Below are 20,492 nucleotides of genomic sequence, written 5' to 3'. Positions count from 1 at the left end.
TAGTGGAGGAGAGAGTGACAGAGGGTGGAGGAGATAGTGACAGAGAGGGTGGAGGAGAGGGTGACAGAGAGAATGACAGAGAGAGTGACAGAGAGAGTGAAAGAGAGGGTGACAGAGAGAGTGGAGGATATAGTGAAAGAGAGGGTGGAGGATATAGTGAAAGAGAGGGTGGAGGAGATAGTGACAGAGAGAGTGGAGGAGATAGTGACAGAGAGAGTGGAGGAGATAGTGACAGAGAGAGTGGAGGAGATAGTGACAGAGAGAGTGGAGGAGATAGTGACAGAGAGAGTGACAGAGAGGGTGACAGAGAGTGACAGAGAGAGTGAAGGAGTTAGTGACAGAGAGAGAAGGAGATAGTGAAAGAGAGTGACAAAGCGAGTTACAGAGAGAGTGAAGGAGATAAAGAGAGTGACAGAGAGAGTGAAGGAGATAGTGACAGAGACAAAATGTCAAACACCCCCCACCTTGCCTCCCCTTGTCCTGTTAGATAGTGTTCACAGAGCATACACACACACACACACGTTTCTCAGAGTGTCATAGGGTTATCGGGGAGGGCATGTTTCTGTAAACGACATCACAAAGTGGAGGTAATTAGCCATGAAATGTGCTCCATGCGACAGCTTTGGGCCAGAGCCCCTCACCCCTACGGATTCAAATCACACTGACCAGGGGGAGGGGGAGAGAGGGAGGAGAGTCAATGTTAGGGACGCAGAAAATGAGAACCAGCCAGTGAGAAAGAGAGGGAGGAGAGTCAGCCCGTGACCATCATTTTACACCCCCAACACCCACATCACTTTACACCCCCAACACCCCATCACTTTACACCCCCATCACCCCCATCACTTTACACCCCCATAACTTTACACCCCCATCACTTTACACCCCCATCACTTTACACCCCCAACACCCCCATCACTTTACACCCCCAACACTCCCATCACCCCAACACCCCCAACACTTTACACCCCCAACACCCCATCACTTTACACCCCCAACACCCCATCACCCCAACACCCCCAACACTCCCATCACTTTACACCCCCAACACTCCCATCACCCCAACACCCCCAACACTCCCATCACTTTACACCCCCAACACTCCCATCACCCCAACACCCCCATCACTTTACACCCCCAACACCCCATCACTTTACACCCCCAACACCCCAACACCCCCAACACTCCCATCACCCCAACACTCCCATCACTTTACACCCCCAACACCCCATCACTTTACACCCCCAACTCCCCATCACTTTACACCCCCAACACTCCATCACTTTACACCCCCAACACCCCATCACTTTACACCCCCAACACCCCATCACTTTACACCCCCAACACCCCATCACTTTACACCCCCAACACTCCCATCACTTTACACCCCAACACCCCATCACTTTACACCCCAACACTCCCATCACTTTACACCCCCAACACCCCCATCACCCCAACACTTTACACCCCCAACACTCCCATCACTTTACACCCCCAACACCCCATCACTTTACACCCCATCACTTTACACCCCCAACACTCCCATCATTTTACACCCCCATCACTTTACACCCCCATCACTTTACACCCCATCACCCCAACACCCCCAACACTCCCATCACTTTACACCCCCAACACTCCCATCACCCCCAACACTCCCATCACCCCAACACCCCCATCACTTTACACCCCATCACTTTACACCCCATCACCCCCAACACCCCCAACACTCCCATCACCCCAACACCCCCAACACTCCCATCACCCCAACACTCCCATCACTTTACACCCCATCACCCCAACACCCCCAACACTCCCATCACTTTACACCCCCAACACTCCCATCACCCCAAAACCCCATCACTTTACACCCCCAACACCCCATCACTTTACACCCCCAACACCCCATCACTTTACACCCCCAACACTCCCATCACCCCAACACCCCATCACTTTACACCCCCAACACTCCCATCACCCCAACACCCCATCACTTTACACCCCCAACACCCCATCACTTTACACCCAACACCCCATCACTTTACACCCACAACACCCCCATCACTTTACACCCCCATCACTTTACACCCACAACACTCCCTCACTTCCCCTTCTCCGTCCCATTCCACCCCTCTTCAACACACTCCCCTCTCCATAACACCCCTCCTCCCCTGCTCCCTGGTCCCATCAGGGTGTTAGATGAGACCATTGAACTCCTGTTTGCTCAAGTGGAGGCCTGGCCAATTACCTCCTCTAGCTCTCTGCAGCTCGCTGAGACATTAACGACACCAATTAAGGCCCTGCAGTAAGGGTCTGGGCCATGGGGTCAGACACACACACACATATATATAGAGACACACATAAAAACATACACACACACACACACACACACAAACACACAGACATAAACACACACACACACACACGTACATATGTGTGTCTCAGCCCTACCCGCCATCCTTCCCAGGCCGCTGACATCCTGTCAAACACACATCTGACCCACATTCAACCCACATCGGCTAGAGATCCATACACAACACTTCACAGTGTATGAAGGAACACTATCAAAGGGTGTGTCCACTAGTCCAGTACCGTCATATTCCTCATGACTGAGTATATCAGGGCCTCTAGCTGACAGAGAGAGAGAGACAGAGACAGATGGAGAGAGAGAGAGACAGATGGAGAGAGAGAGACAGAGAGAGAGAGAGAGAGAGAGACAGAGACAGATGGAGAGAGAGAGAGATGGAGAGAGAGAGAGAGAGAGAGAGAGGGGATAGAACGAGAGAGAGAGAGAGAGAGAGAGAGAGAGAGACAGAGACAGAGACAGATGGAGAGAGAGAGACAGAGAGAGAGAGAGAGAGAGAGAGAGAGACAGAGAGAGAGAGAGAGGGGGGATAGAACGATAGAGAGAGAGAGAGAGAGAGAGAGAAATCAGAAATCAGCTCAATGTAATTGAAGAATCCATAGACTCTAACCACTTCTGGGAAAAAATGAAAATGAAAACCCTCCAAAATGAAAACCCTCCAACCCAAAAAGGCCTGTGGTGTTGATGGTATCCTCAATGAAATGATCAAATATACAGACAACAAATTCCAATTGGCTATACTAAAACTCTTTAACATCATCCTTAGCTCTGGCATCTTCCCCAATATTTGGAACCAAGGACTGATCACCCCAATCCACAACAGTGGAAACAAATTTGACCCCAATAACTACCGTGGAATATGCGTCAACAGTAACCTTGGGAAAATCCTCTGCATTATCATTAACAGCAGACTCGTACATTTCCTCAATGAAAACAATGTACTGAGCAAATGTCAAATTGGCTTTTTACCAAATTACCGTACAACAGACCATGTATTCACCCTGCACACCCTAATTGACAACCAAACAAACCAAAACAAAGGCAAAGTCTTCTCATGCTTTGTTGATTTCAAAAAAGCCTTTGACTCAATTTGGCATGAGGGTCTGCTATACAAACTGATGGAAAGTGGTGTTGGGGGTAAAACATACGACATTATAAAATCCATGTACACAAACAACAAGTGTGCGGTTAAAATTGGCAAAAAACACACATTTCTTCACACAGGGTCGTGGGGTGAGACAGGGATGCAGCTTAAGCCCCACCCTCTTCAACATATATATCAACGAATTGGCGCGGGCACTAGAAAAGTCTGCAGCACCCGGCCTCACCCTACTAGAATCCAAAGTCAAATGTCTGCTGTAATGTTTACTGTTAATTTTTATTGTTTATTTCACTTAATATATTCACTTTATATATTATCTACCTCACTTGCTTTGGCAATGTTAACACATGTTTCCCATGCCAATAAAGCCCTTGAATTGAATTGAGAGAAACAGAGACAGAGAGAGAGGATAGAACAATAGAGAGAGAGAGAGAGAGACAGAGACAGAGGACAGAACGATAGAGAGAGAGAGAGAGGATAGAACGATAGAGAGAGAGAGACAGATGGAGAGAGAGAGAGAGAGAGAGAGACAGAGAGAGAGAGAGAGAGAGAGAGAGGATAGAACGATAGAGAGAGAGAGAGAGAGGATATTATCTACCTCACTTGCTTTGGCAATGTTAACACGTTTCCCATGCCAATAAAGCCCAATAATTGAATTGGATAGAATGATAGAGAGAGAGACAGATGGAGAGAGAGACAGAGAGAGAGGATAGAATGATAGAGAGAGAGAGAGAGAGAGAGAGAAAGAGAAAGAGAGATGATAGAACGATAGAGAAAGAGAGAGAGAGATGATAGAACGACAGAGAAAGAGAGAGAGAGAGGATAGAACGATAGGGAGAGAGAGAGGTGACATCAGAGACCACTCACCCATAATGAGGAATCACTAGAGATAGGCAGACACACACACTACTTTCTGCCAATGTTAGAGAGGGGAAGAGAAACAGACTGACATATCTCTTCTTTGGCTCTAAACTCTCCACATTAACACAGCTGCCAAGCTGGGCTGGGGTCCACAACGCATCCCTCCTCTCCCTCCATCCCTCCCTGTCTCGCTCCCTTCATCTCTCCCTGTCTCTCTCCCTCCATCCCTCCATGTCTCTCTCCCTCCATCCCTCCCTGCCTCTCTCTCTCCCTCCATCCCTCCCTGCCTCTCTCTCTCTCCCTCCATGTCTCTCTCCCTTCATCCCTCCCTGTCTCTCTCCCTTCATCCCTCCCTGCCTCTCTCCCTCCATTCCTCCCCACCTCTCTCTCTCCCTTCATCCCTCCCTGTCTCTCTCCCTCCATCCCTCCCTGCCTCTCTCCCTTCATCCCTCCCTGTCTCTCTCCCTTCATCCCTCCCTGTCTCTCTCCCTCCATCCCTCCCTGTCTCTCTCCCTTCATCCTTCCCTGTCTCTCTCCCTTCATCACTGCCTGTCTTTCTCCCTTCATCCCTCCCTGTCTCTCTCCCTTCATCCCTCCCTGTCTCTCTCCCTTCATCCCTCCCTGTCTCTCTCCCTTCATCCCTCCCTGTCTCTCTCTCTCCAGCCCTCCCTGTCACTCTCCCTCCATCCCTCCCTGTCTTTCTCCCTTCATCCCTCCCTGTCTCTCTCCCTTCATCCCTCCCTGTCTCTCTCCCTTCATCCCTCCCTGTCTCTCTCTCTCCAGCCCTCCCTGTCACTCTCCCTCCATCCCTCCCTGTCTCTCTCCCTTCATCCCTCCCTGTCTCTCTCCCTTCATCCCTCCCTGTCTCTCTCCCTCATCCCTCCCTGCCTCTCTCCCTCATCCCTCCCTGCCCTCTCTCTCATCCCTCCCTGCCCTCTCTCTCATCCCTCCCTGTCTCTCTCCCTTCATCCCTCCCTGCTTCTCTCCCTCCATCCCTCCCTGCCTCTCTCCCTGCCCCTCTCCCTCCATCCCTCGTCCCCCTCCATCCTTCCCTGCCCCTCTCCCTCCATCACTCCCTGCCCCTCTCCCTCCATCACTCCCTGCCTCTCTCTGTCCATCCCTCCCTGCCCCTCTCCCTTCATCCCTCCCTGCCCCTCTCCCTCCATGTCTCTCTCCCTCCATCCCTCCCTGTCTCTCTCCCTTCATCCTTCCCTGTCTCTCTCCCTTCATCACTGCCTGTCTTTCTCCCTTCATCCCTCCCTGTCTCTCTCCCTCCATCCCTCCCTGTCTCTCTCCCTTCATCCCTCCCTGCCTCTCTCCCTCCATCCCTCCCTGCCTCTCTCTCTCTCTCCAGCCCTCCCTGTCACTCTCCCTCCATCCCTCCCTGTCTCTCTCCCTTCATCCCTCCCTGTCTCTCTCCCTTCATCCCTCCCTGCCTCTCTCCCTCATCCCTCCCTGCCTCTCTCCCTCATCCCTCCCTGCCTCTCTCCCTCATCCCTCCCTGCCCTCTCTCTCATCCCTCCCTGCCCTCTCTCTCATCCCTCCCTGTCTCTCTCCCTTCATCCCTCCCTGCTTCTCTCCCTCCATCCCTCCCTGCCTCTCTCCCTGCCCCTCTCCCTCCATCCCTCGTCCCCCTCCATCCTTCCCTGCCCCTCTCCCTCCATCACTCCCTGCCCCTCTCCCTCCATCACTCCCTGCCTCTCTCTGTCCATCCCTCCCTGCCCCTCTCCCTTCATCCCTCCCTGCCCCTCTCCCTCCATGTCTCTCTCCCTCCATCTCTCCCTGTCTCTCTCCCTTCATCCCTCCCTGCCTCCATCCCTCCCTGCCCCTCTCCCTCCATCCCTCCCTGTCTCTCTCCCTCCATCCCTCCCTGTCTCTCTCCCTCCATCCCTCCATCCCTCCCTGTCTCTCTCCCTTCATCCATCCCTGCTTCTCCCCCTCCATCCCTCCCTGCCTCTCTCCCGCCATCACTCCCTGCCTCTCTCTGTCCATCCCTCCCTGCCCCTCTCCCTCCATCCCTTCCTCCCTCCATCCCTCCCTGCCTCTCTCCCTTCATCCCTCCCTCCATCCCTCCCTGCCCCTCTCCCTCCCTGTCTCTCTCCCTTCATCCCTCCCTGCCCCTCTCCCTCCATCCCTCGTCCCCCTCCATCCTTCCCTGCCCCTCTCCCTCAATCACTCCCTGCCCCTCTCCCTCCATCACTCCCTGCCTCTCTGTCCATCCCTCCCTGCCCCTCTCCCTCCATCCCTCCCTGCCCCTCTCCCTCCATCCCTCCCTGTCTCTCTCCCTTCATCCCTCCCTGCCTCTCTCCCTCCATCCCTCCCTGCCTCTCTCCCTCCATCCCACCCTGTCTCTCTCCCTTCATCCCTCCCTGCCTCCATCCCTCCCTGCCCCTCTCCCTCCATCCCTCCCTGTCTCTCTCCCTCCATCCCTCCCTGTCTCTCTCCCTCCATCCCTCCCTGTCTCTCTCCCTTCATCCATCCCTGCTTCTCCCCCTCTCTCCCTCCATCCCTCTCTCCCTCCCTGCCTCTCCCTCCATTCCTCCCTGCCTCTCCATCCATTCCTCCCTGCCTCTCTCCCTCCATCCCTCCCTCTCTCCCTCCCTGCCTCTCTCCCTCCATCCCTCCCTGCCTCTCATCCCTCCCTGTCTCTCATCCCTCCATCCCTCCCTGCCTCTCATCCCTCCATCCCTCCCTGCCTCTCATCCCTCCCTGTCTCTCATCCCTCCATCTCATCCCTCCCAACAGAAGAGACATAAACAACTCAAACCAATCAGAAATGCATAATGTTGAGCCTCTCTTGAGTCACGGATGTATTCCCTCTCTAGATCAGCTACTGAGCTGCGGTGGTCTTCAGTGTGTGGGTTGAATCGGGCTTGTTGGGAGGCTGTAGAGGAGATGTAGGGGGGAATCTTCAGATCTGTGGCTGAGTTCACACGTCTCTTTCCTCCCTGTCTCATTAACAGCTGTCTGGCTGGAGCAGACCAATACAGCTGTGTTTACTGTCAGTCTCCAACCCCCCCCCCACACACACACACACAGACACACACCGACACAGACACACACACTCAGCATAAATGTAGAAACTACTGGACTGTCTTCCTCTGGCGTATGAGGAAGAGGTTGCAGGACTTAAGACAATTGATTCAAATATTCAAGTATTATTACAGTAGAATCAGGTGTGTTAGCGCTGGGTGGGAACAAAAGCCTGCACAGTGCTCCCCAGGTTTCTCCCTGTAATGTAGTCAAAACAGATCAGGGTGGAGTGGTCCTCTCCTGCCTCTGGTCTGCTGCCAGAAGCTTCCGTTCAGTTCTGCTTCTAAGAGGTTCTGTCCAGTGTCCCACCACAGATCTGCCTCTGTTCAAAACTCTACTACACAAATAGAAGCTGATTGATTGACTGATTGATGTTTACCTTCGGAACCTGCGGAACACCTATGGAACATTCCAGAACCACCTGAACCAGTCTGCTCCCTAGTGGGGGGGTTGACAGATATAGGGCTGGGAGTGGGGGTGTGAACACACACACATACACACACAAAATTGGTCACAGTGCGAGCACCATAGTGGGCTACAAGCAGGAGCTGCACGACAACAAAGTCCCAGAGGTCCACAAACTGTCAGAGGAGACAGAGGGGGGTACGAGGGGGACAGAGGGTGGTATGAGGGGGATGGGGGGGGGGGGGGGGGTACGAGGGGGACAAGGTACGAGAGGGACAGAGGGGGGTACGAGGGAGACAGATGGGGGTACAGGGGTGTAGCCCCTCTCAGAGGAGAGTGTCTGGGAGGCTGTGTGGTCTGGGGGGGACAGAGGGGGGTACAGGGGGACAGAGGGGGGGCATCATCAGCACTTTAAAGTGAAAGGAGAGAAGTGGTGAGGAAGTATTGTCATACTTGTGTAAAAGTAAAAGATCCCTTAATAGAAAATGACTCAGGGGAAAAGTCCCCCAATAAAATACTACTTGAGCAAAAGTCTAATAGTATTTGGTTTTAAATAAGTATGAAAAGTAAATGTAATTGCTAAAATATACTTATTATCATAAGTAAAAGTATAAATAATTTCATAATCCTTTAATGAGGCAAAGCATTTTTATTGTATATATATATATATATATTATTATTATTTATTTTTTTACAGATAGACAGAGGCACACTCCAACACTCAGACATCATTTACAAAAGAAGCATGTGTGTTTAGTGAGTCCACCAGATCAGAGGCAGAAGGGATGACCAGGGATGTTCTCTTGATAAGTACGTGAATTTCACAATTTTCCTAGTATTTTAGGTGTCAGGGAAAATGTATGGCGTAAAAAGTACATTATTTTCTTTAGGAATGTAGTGAAGTAAAAGTAAAAGTTGTCAAGATAGTACAGTAAAGTAGAGATACCAAAAAATAAACTACTAAAGTAGTACTTTAAAGTATTTGTACTTAAGTACTTTACACCACTGAAGGAGAGAGACAGTACTTTACACCACTGAAGGAGAGAGACGGTACTTTACACCACTGAAGGAGAGAGAGACGGTACTTTACACCACTGAAGGAGAGAGAGATGGTACTTTACACCACTGAAGGAGAGAGAGATGGTACTTTACACCACTGAAGGAGAGAGAGATGGTACTTTACACCACTGAAGGAGAGAGACGGTACTTTACACCACTGAAGGAGAGAGAGACGGTACTTTACACCACTGAAGGAGAGAGACGGTACTTTACACCACTGAAGGAGAGAGACGGTACTTTACACCACTGAAGGAGAGAGACGGTACTTTACACCACTGAAGGAGAGAGACGGTACTTTACACCACTGAAGGAGAGAGACGGTACTTTACACCACTGAAGGAGAGAGACGGTACTTTACACCACTGAAGGAGAGAGACGGTACTTTACACCACTGAAGGAGAGAGACGGTACTTTACACCACTGAAGGAGAGAGACGGTACTTTACACCACTGAAGGAGAGAGACGGTACTTTACACCACTGAAGGAGAGAGACGGTACTTTACACCACTGAAGGAGAGAGACGGTACTTTACACCACTGAAGGAGAGAGACGGTACTTTACACCACTGAAGGAGAGAGACGGTACTTTACACCACTGAAGGAGAGAGACGGTACTTTACACCACTGAAGGAGAGAGACAGTACTTTACACCACTGAAGGAGAGAGACAGTACTTTACAACACTGAAGGAGAGAGACGGTACTTTACACCACTGAAGGAGAGAGACAGTACTTTACACCACTGAAGGAGAGAGACGGTACTTTACACCACTGAAGGAGAGAGACGGTACTTTACACCACTGAAGGAGAGAGACGGTACTTTACACCACTGAAGGAGAGAGACGGTACTTTACACCACTGAAGGAGAGAGACGGTACTTTACACCACTGAAGGAGAGAGAGACAGTACTTCACACCACTGAAGGAGAGAGACAGTACTTTACACCACTGAAGGAGAGAGAGACGGTACTTTACACCACTGAAGGAGAGAGACAGTACTTTACACCACTGAAGGAGAGAGACAGTACTTTACACCACTGAAGGAGAGAGACGGTACTTTACACCACTGAAGGAGAGAGACGGTACTTTACACCACTGAAGGAGAGAGACGGGAGAGGGACTTCCCTTAATTGGAGTGACAGGTGTGACTGAGGGCTAGTGCTGTTCATTAGGGTTCGTTCAGGTGCTTTGTGTGGTGTCTGGGCCCCTACCATCACACAACCTTTTAATAAGAACCATCACACATCTATCACAGTGTTGTCAGTTAGAGGAAGCTCACAGTAGACAGTGTTGTTAGTTAAAGAGAGAAAGCTCACAGTAGACAGTGTTGTTAGTTAAAGAGAGAAAGCTCACAGTAGACAGTGTTGTCAGTTAGAGAGAGCTCACAGTAGACAGTGTTGTCAGTTAGAGAGAGCTCACAGTAGACAGTGTTGTCAGTTAGAGAGAGCTCACAGTAGACAGTGTTGTCAGTTAGAGAGAGCTCACAGTAGACAGTGTTGTCAGTTAGAGAGAGCTCACAGTAGACAGTGTTGTTAGTTAGAGAGAAAGCTCACAGTAGACAGTGTTGTCAGTTAAAGAGAGAAAGCTCAGAGTAGACATTTTTGTGAGGTAATTAGAGCAGGTGAGAATTAAGGCGTCAGGATGCTTCAGTTCGGCGGGCGCCTAGCCGATGTCGAACTGAGAGAAGACATTACTGTGAGCTGACAGGAGACATTACTGAGAGGAGACATTACTGAGAGGAGACATTACTGTGTGCTGAGAGGAGACATTACTGAGAGGAGACATTACTGAGAGGAGACATTACTGTGTGCTGAGAGGAGACATTACTGAGAGGAGACATTACTGAGAGGAGACATTACTGAGAGGAGACATTACTGAGAGGAGACATTACTGAGAGGAGACATTACTGACAGCTGAGATGAGACATTACTGTGTGCTGAGAGGAGACATTACTGAGAGCTGAGAGGAGACATTACTGAGAGGAGACATTACTGAGAGGAGACATTACCGAGAGGAGACATTACCGAGAGGAGACATTACCGAGAGGAGACATTACCGAGAGGAGACATTACTGAGAGCTGAGAGGAGACATTACTGAGAGCTGAGAGGAGACATTACCGAGAGGAGACATTACCGAGAGGAGACATTACCGAGAGGAGACATTACCGAGAGGAGACATTACCGAGAGGAGACATTACCGAGAGGAGACATTACCGAGAGGAGACATTACCGAGAGGAGACATTACCGAGAGGAGACATTACTGAGAGCTGAGAGGAGACATTACTGAGAGGAGACATTACTGAGAGCTGAGAGGAGACATTACCGAGAACTGAGAGGAGACATTACCGAGAGGAGACATTACCGAGAGGAGACATTACTGAGAGCTGAGAGGAGACATTACCGAGAGGAGACATTACTGAGAGCTGAGAGGAGACATTACTGTGTGCTGAGAGGAGACATTACTGTGTGCTGAGAGGAGACATTACTGTGTACCGAGAGGAGACATTACCGAGAGGAGACATTACAGAGAGGAGACATTACCGAGAGGAGACATTACCGAGAGGAGACATTACTGAGAGCTGAGAGGAGACATTACCGAGAGGAGACATTACCGAGAGCTGAGAGGAGACATTACCGAGAGGAGACATTACCGAGAGCTGAGAGGAGACATTACTGAGAGGAGACATTACTGAGAGCTGAGAGGAGACATTACTGAGAGGAGACATTACTGAGAGCTGAGAGGAGACATTACTGAGAGGAGACATTACTGTGTGCTGAGATGAGACATTACTGAGAGGAGACATTACTGTGTGCTGAGAGGAGACATTACTGAGAGGAGACATTACTGTGTGCTGAGAGGAGACATTACTGTGTGCTGAGAGGAGACATTACTGTGTGCTGAGAGGAGACATTACCGAGAGGAGACATTACCGAGAGGACACATTACCAAGAGGAGACATTACCGAGAGGAGACATTACTGAGAGCTGAGAGGAGACATTACTGAGAGGAGACATTACTGAGAGCTGAGAGGAGACATTACTGAGAGGAGACATTACTGAGAGCTGAGAGGAGACATTACTGAGAGGAGACATTACTGTGTGCTGAGAGGAGACATTACTGTGTGCTGAGAGGAGACATTACTGTGTGCTAAGAGGAGACATTACTGAGATGAGACATTACCGAGAGGAGACATTACCGAGAGGAGACATTACCGAGAGGAGACATTACCGAGAGGAGACATTACCGAGAGCTGAGAGGAGACATTACTGAGAGGAGACATTACTGAGAGCTGAGAGGAGACATTACTGAGAGGAGACATTACTGTGTGCTGAGAGGAGACATTACTGAGAGGAGACATTACTGTGTGCTGAGAGGAGACATTACTGTGTGCTGAGAGGAGACATTACTGTGTGCTAAGAGGAGACATTACTGAGAGGAGATATTACTGTGTGCTGAGAGGAGACATTACTGTGCTGAGAGGAGACATTACTGAGAGCTGAGAGGAGACATTACTGAGAGGAGACATTACTGAGAGGAGACACTACTGAGAGCTGAGAGGAGACATTACTGAGAGGAGACACTACTGAGAGCTGAGAGGAGACATTACTGAGAGGAGACATTGCTGAGAGGAGACATTACTGTGTGCTGAGAGGAGACATTATATAGAATATCATTCCTATCAGAGAGAGAGAGAATAACCACTGTCGTAGGAGTGTGTGTGTGTGTGTGTGGCGGCGTAGGAGTGTGTGTGTGTGTGTGGCGGTCTGTGCTCCGTGCACCAGGTCTGGTCTGTGCAGGTCCAGGTGTGCTGTTGACATTTTAATCAGGACTGAATCAGCTAGAGAGAGGTTTCCCAGAGCTACCTCTGCTACAGTTACTGAACACACACACACACACACACACACACACACACACACACACACACACACAGTGACAGCGTAAATCAAATGTCCTAACGTGACTGACCACGCAACCACACTGCACCCTGTGGCCTCAATGACATCAGTCCATAACCAATATCCAACGGGTCAGAAATGACCCCCCCCCCCCCCTGAATACCAGAGGTCCGGTCACATCAAACCTGTCATCCCAACATGACCTGGAATCAGTCCAGACTAGACCATTTAACTGGTAATGGGACGGGGACGGGGACGGGGGGGTAGAAGGAGAGGAGAAGAGGAGAGAAGAGAACTAGTGAAGGAGAGAGAGGGAGAGGAGAAGAGAAGGAGAGAGGAAGAGATGGAGAGAAGAGAAAGAGAAGAGAATGAGAGAGGAGAAAGAAAGAGAAGAGAAGTAGAGACAGACATTAACAAGGACAGAACGACACCAGATATATACATATACGGTTCTCACCTGCCAATCTCTGCTCTGGAGACACGCACTTGTGAACAAACACACACACGCACGCACGCCACACACACACACGCACGCACGCCACACACGCACGCACGCACGCCACACACACACACTCTCTCTCTGAGGGCTGTGTGTGTAAACTAAGGCCCTGAAGGTTAAGAGGGTGGCCTCTTGTTCAAGGTGCAGGTTTTGAAAATGCTGGGCTCTGATTGGCTGCTGGGGGGGGGGGGGGGGGGGGGGGGGAATTCAACCCAGAATCCCCTGTGAGGGTTGTAACCCCTCTCTGCTCCTAACAATGGGACTTACCACAATGGGGTCTGGGTCTCATATAGCGCCCCAGCGCAGTGTTTGAGTGTGTGTCTAAGTGTGTGTGTGTGTGTCTAAGTGTGTGTGTTTGTATGCAGGTGGAGCACAGTATGAGAGAGTAGTACAGGGTCAGACCTCCTTACCACCCTAGGTGGTACATGTTCAAACCCCTCGATGTGTGTGTGTGTGTGTGTCTCTGGTGTGTGTGTGTGTAGTGGTGTAAAATGTGTTATATGATATCTAACAGTATGACTCAGTAAATGGTTACCCCTAGCGATATATACATATATTTTAGGTCCGGTCTGGTCCAGTCTGGTCTGGTCTGGTCCGGTCCTGTCCGGTCCGGTCTGGTCCTGTCCTGGTCAGCTTGTTTTTTCTAATGTATTGCCGTATCCGTCAGTGTTGTAGACCTGCCGGTCTGTAGAAGGTTCTAAATCCATTTGAATCCCTGATATATAACGAACACATACGACTGCAGTGCGGGATGGAGGATATGCAGGCAGCCAATCATTATCAGTTGTGTGAATATATTAGTTTACAATGTAATGAAATCTCTTTCTCATCCCTTTCTATTGATGGAACCCTCATCTTCATGGAGAAACATTTTGATAGACTTCATCCTCAGTGCTTAGGGAGCCTTGGCCAAGGCCCTATTTACAAACTCACCGAGTCCTCGCTGACCCCATTGACATTTTCCTAAGAGGCTTCTCTATAACCGCCCTGAGGGGACACCGCAGTCAAACTAAGATATTTGAACTGTTTTCTGAGTGTGTACTGGGAACACACTGGGAACACACTGGGAACACACTGGGAACACACTGGGGACACACTGGGGACACACTGGGGACACACTGGGGACACACTGGGAACACACTGGGAACACACTGAGAACACACTGGGAACACACTGAGAGGAGGACGTCCACAGTCGTCCTCTCTGACACTACTACGATAACACTCATCCATCTGTCCCCTGAGGCAAACTACGATCCAACAGAGTCCTTAACTATTCTCTGTATATATACTTGTTGAAAGACACCTGTGTTAACCAGTCTGGTTATTCACTGACACGTTTTGGTAAAAGACATCGTGTCTTTCCTAACGCACGTTGTTTTAGCCATTTTGTGAGTATATTCCTTGCGGGAAGTTCACATTAGTTAATAATACTAAAGAAGAAAGGCTCTAGTAGGATTTCCCCTAATGTTGGAAATGATGACAGCATGGTCATTTCAGCTCTCTGCTATCTGAGACCAAAATCTACTCTGAGGTAATATAGAGACGTTCTCAGGTCTACTCTGAGGTAATATAGAGACGGCCTCGGGTCTACTCTGAGGTAATATAGAGACTGCCTCAGGTCTACTCTGAGGTAATATAGAGACGGCCTCAGGTCTACTCTGAGGTAATATAGAGACGGCCTCGGGTCTACTCTGAGGTAATATAGAGACGGCCTCAGGTCTACTCTGAGGTAATATAGAGACGGCCTCAGGTCTACTCTGAGGTAATATAGAGACTGCCTCAGGTCTACTCTGAGGTAATATAGAGACGGCCTCAGGTCTACTCTGAGGTAATATAGAGACGGCCTCAGGTCTACTTCCTCACTAGAATCTGATGGTTAATTATATTGTCTGTTGGATGATATCAAGATATGAGTCAGGGGTGATAAGAGAGGAGATTACATTTAATTAAACTTCAGAATTAAATTAATTAATATTCTGATCATTTCTGGCTATGAAAGTGAAATATAATTTAACAGAGATAACTCATGTGAGTGAAATATAAAAGCACACAGTCCGTTTCCGTTGGAATTTAAAATGTAAAAGATGGATAAGTAATTACCCAATAATTACTACAGTGTTGCAAATTCCTATAACGGGAAAATAGACGTACTCTAGTTGGATAAAAAAAATAAATATTGTACTCATCAACTTAATGTGATTTCATTCAGATTTTTGATAAAATTGTTAATAAATAACACAAAGGCTAATAATTATATTGACAACATAGTTCGTGTGTTTTGGTTTAAACCCGTTTTGACATTGTTAGACTGGTGAGAACAACTACAGCGAGAGCAGTTACTGTGTCTGTCGCACACTGGCCTATAACGCTTTCTGATCTGGTAGGCCTAAAACAACCTTAAAATAATATCAACAAGTATAGAAGATGACAGTGTAAATACATTAGAATAGAATAGACCACCAACTCGTCTGCGTAAACTGCACAGCAGACCATATTAGCGGTCTAAATCAATTTAGTGACACGTCAGATAACTTGAACGACTGAAATTAGCTGTTGTTGATACATCCGCTTACAAAGCATTTCAACAACTTCATGGATTAATTCATTTGTCTAAAAAAAACTATAAGCGAACTAAATGTCAGAGGTCAAACTCGACCACTAAATAATTAGACCCATTGACCTAAAATGGAAATGACCTAAACCCTCACCTACAAGAAAATTAAAATGAACAAAGTAATTGAAACTTCAGCCTAATAATGAAGATTGCATAATTTAAAACGAGAAAAAAATAGTTATATATACGCAAGTTTTTCTACACGTCGGAAAGAAAACTATTCCAACAGAAAACCCAGTTTTCTTAAACACATATAGTCTCCATTTTGACCACAGCCACGGAGTTCATTTAGAACAGTTAGCCGGGTTTTCAGATGTAGGTGTACTGCACGTACACAAACTCCACATTCAGCAAGGAGTTTAATTAACCCCAAAGTTGTGTCAAATAAAATAACTGTATCAAAACGTCAACTCTGCGACTCTCGGGGAGGCTATTTTGAAAACTTCTATAAGTGAAATGAAGCGTGCATAACGGGGAGAGTTTATACTGATACAAAAGCGCATTAATTCCCTAGTTGAAAAGTAACAATAAACATTCATTACAGTCCGTGGCCGGATATAAAATAATGTGTCCTTACTTGTATCGTTTAGTTGCGCGACCGTTTCCCCCTGAGCGTTCGGCGTTCCGAAACGTTCTCCAGAGTTCCAGTTCCAAAACGTTCTCCAGAGTTCCAGTTCCAAAACTTCCAAAACAAAAGTTCCAGTTCTAGAACGAAGTCTCTTCGTTGAGAGAACAATTTTATGAACGACCGATTATACAAGTATGAGTTTCCTCCCGAGAAAATAAGACAAATTCCACCTCCGTTAAATTACACTTGGCACGGGAGTTCCTTTTTGTCGTTGACTAATTTCACAACAAGTTCCACAGAAAAGTTTTTCGGTCCGTTCCAAAAGAACCCGCTCGGTTCGCTCCTCGGTCTCGGATATGGTTCTTAGCTCCTCTGTTCACGGCGGTGGAGACAGTTGTTTGCTCCGATGACATAGCTAGCAGAGCAATAAGAAACAGGTGTACAATACTAATTATTTCGCGATTAGTTGCTCCGTCTCCAAACGATTACGCAGCGTCTCTATTTCCCGCAAAATAAAACACATGCGAAGTAATCCAGTTCGGGAGATGACAGACGCTGCTCCGGACAGAGCGCGTGAAACAAAAGAAAATATGAACTACGGTATGATGACTCCACTTTTAGTAGCCTCCTTACGAACGAACGCCAGTCACACTCAAGAAGAGAAAGTTTCTCAGTACCAACACCGTCAGAGCCTGAGGATATCCAGATATTTATTGTTCCCCTTCAAGTATGCTTTCCTTTAATAAAGCCCCAGCCTCCTGTAAACTCCAGTCCCCGGCGGCGGGAGCCGTGTGACAGGCAGAGGTGAAGTCTCGCACGGGGGCGTCCGGTAGCGGTATAGTTGAAGTGAGCGGCAGCGAGCGGCTAGCCTCACAACTTCCACAGTCCTCTAGTCGATGTTCGCGTTCAGAGAGAGTGAGTTGGGAGAGTTTCGCCCAGTGCTTAGCCCATGCGCCTGCCCTCCTCGCATAGCTGTCTTCGGAGCGGGGTAATAAAGTAGCAGGAAGGGGATATCCCAAAGTACCCCAGCAACTCCCACGGGACAGGACAGGAGCGCGCACAGACACAGACAGAACACGTGTTGATTGACAGCCATCACCAAGGCCGGGTTTTACGAGATGCCCGCGCATTTGTCCTGTTTTGTCTGAAAACTGTTTGAGTTACTATAGTACTATAGAGTGATCAGAACACTGCTATTTTTTAGAATAAAACCTAGAGATAGTTTAATGCTACAGTTTTTACTTGTTTGATCATGTCCTTTAGTATTAAATCCATAGCAACCACTGAGTTTCAGGTTTTCAGGTTTTATTTTTAAATATGACTAATGCAACATCTACTACTTCTATTATAAATCCATTAACAAATATTACAGTGAGATTGTGTGTAACCGGCCTTCACACATCACCCCATAATGTCAGAATGGAATTATGTTTTTACAAATGTTTACCAATGAATTAAAAATGAAAAGCTGAAATGTCTTGACTCAATAGGTGTTTAACTCCTTTTGTTATGGTAAGCCCCAAAAATAATTTCAGGAGTAAAAATGTGCTCAACGAGTCACATAATAAGGTGCACGGACTCACTCTGTGTGCAATTATAGTGTTTAACATGATTTATCTTCTGATGATTTTTGAATGACTACCTCATCTCTATACTCCACTATACAATTATCTCTGTAAGGTCCCTCAGTGGAGCAGTGCACTTCATACACAGTCTCAACCACTAAGACCAGGAGGGTTTTCCAATGCCTCGTAAAGAAGGGCACCTAATTGGTTGATGGGTAACAACAACACAAAGGAATGGATATAAGCACAGGTTAAACCTGGTTCAGTCTGCTTTCCACCAGACACTGGGAGACAAATTCACCTTTCAGCAGGACAACGACCTAAAACACGCGGCTGGGTTTCTGTACAGCACTTTGTGACGGCAGCTGATGTAAGAAGGGCTTTATAAATACATCCGATTGAAATACACACTGGAGTTGCTCACCAAGACGACATTGAATGTTCCTGAGTGGCCTAGTTACAGTTTTGACTTAAATCGTCTTGAACATCTGTGGCAAGACTTAAAAATGGCTGTCTAGCAATGATCAACAACCAACTTGACAGAGCTTGATGATTTAAAAAAAAATGAATAATTGCCAAATATTGTACAATCTAGGTATGTAAAGCTCTTAGAGACTTACCCAGAAAGACTCACAGCTGTAATCACTGACAAAAGGGGATTCTAACATGTATTGACTCAGGGCTGACAAAAGGGGATTCTAACATGTATTGACTCAGGGCTGACAAAAGGGGATTCTAACATGTATTGACTCAGGGGGTGTGAATACTTATGTCAATTCCCTTTCTGTATTTCATTTTCAATAAATGTGCAAAACAATTCAAAAAACATGTTTTGACTTTATCGCTATGTATTATGTGTTATGTATTATATATTGTGTATTATCTATTATATATTGTGTATTGTGTATTATGTGTATTGTGTATTATGTATTATGTATTGTGTATTGTGTATTGTGTGTTGTGTATTATGTATTGTGTATTGTGTATTGTGTATTGTGTGTTGTGTGTTGTGTGTTGAGTGTTATGTATTGTGTATTATGTATTATGTATTATGTGTATTATGTATTATGTGTATTATGTATTGTGTATTGTGTATTATGTATTATGTATTGTGTATTGTGTATTATGTATTGTGTATTGTGTATTGTGTATTGTGTATTGTGTATTATGTATTGTGTATTGTGTATTGTGTATTGTGTGTATTGTGTGTATTGTGTATTGTGTATTGTGTGTTGTGTGTTGTGTGTTGTGTGTTGTGTATTGTGTATTATGTATTATGTATTATGTGTATTATGTATTATGTGTATTATGTATTGTGTATTGTGTATTGTGTATTATGTATTATGTATTGTGTATTGTGTATTATGTATTATGTATTGTGTATTGTGTATTGTGTATTATGTATTGTGTATTGTGTATTATGTATTGTGTATTGTGTAGTATGTGTATTGTGTATTGTGTATTGTGTATTGTGTATTATGTATTGTGTATTGTGTATTGTGTATTATGTATTGTGTATTATGTATTGTGTATTGTGTATTGTGTATTATGTATTATGTATTGTGTATTGTGTATTGTGTATTATGTATTGTGTATTGTGTATTATGTGTATTGTGTATTATGTATTGTGTATTGTGTATTATGTGTATTATGCATTATGTATTGTGTATTGTGTATTATGTGTATTGTGTATTATGTATTATGTATTGTGTATTGTGTGTATTGTGTATTGTGTATTATGTATTGTGTATTGTGTATTGTGTATTGTGTATTGTGTATTATGTATTGTGTATTGTGTATTGTGTATTGTGTATTGTGTATTGTGTATTATGTATTGTGTGTAGATGGGTGAGAGAAAACATCTATGTAATCCATGTTGAATTCAGGCTGTAACACAACAAAACGTGGACTAAGTCAAAGGGTATGAATACTTCCTGAAGGCCCTTAATGAACACACAGCGTGTACATTGTGCAGTATTTCCTCATCCTGTGAATATAACAGAGCCTGTGATTTAGTCATTCTTGTCTCTTACCAGATCGTCTCTATGAGACTCAGAGGCTTAGTGGTCTGAACAGCACAGTGACAAGCTATAATGTGTTCAATGGTTGTGAGGCTGGTGAATGTGTCCCATTGTTCTGTCTCTCTGTACAACGCACTCACACACACACACACACACACACACACACACACACGCGCACTCACGCACGCACGCATGCCACACACACACACATACACGAACACACAGCAGGTATACTCCAATACACGTACACATGCACACAATGCTATTTCAGGTTCAATGCCAAACAAACACATGGTTTCAGTCTAACAGTGCAATAAGCAAATGGCACAGGCACGTCTCATAGAGTACAGTAAGATACTAGGAGAGAGAAAGAGAGAGAGAGAGAGAGGGACAGAGAGAGAGAGAGAGAGAGAGAGAGAGAGAGGGAGAGAGACAGAGCGTGAGAGAGAGGGAGCGAGAGAGAGAGAGAGAGGAGACCATACTGTATTCTGAATGTTACAGACACGT

General features: G+C 46.8%; 1 protein-coding gene across 1 annotated transcript in view; it reads right to left on the bottom strand.

Moving 5' to 3' along the window:
• The window catches only part of LOC118942821 (protein Wnt-5b), a 239,446-nt gene extending 222,074 nt beyond the window's left edge, over positions 1-17,372 (bottom strand). Inside the window, exon 1 of the mRNA XM_036956545.1 lies at positions 16,409-17,372. The gene's annotated coding sequence lies outside the window, so the exon portion shown is untranslated. The remainder of the gene's footprint in view (positions 1-16,408) is intronic.
• Between the last annotated feature and the right edge of the window lie 3,120 nt (positions 17,373-20,492).

The sequence above is a fragment of the Oncorhynchus mykiss genome, chromosome 21, assembly GCF_013265735.2.
Source record: "Oncorhynchus mykiss isolate Arlee chromosome 21, USDA_OmykA_1.1, whole genome shotgun sequence".
In the NCBI taxonomy this organism is placed as follows: Eukaryota; Metazoa; Chordata; class Actinopteri; order Salmoniformes; family Salmonidae; genus Oncorhynchus; species Oncorhynchus mykiss.
This window is presented reverse-complemented; position numbering and strand designations above follow the sequence as displayed.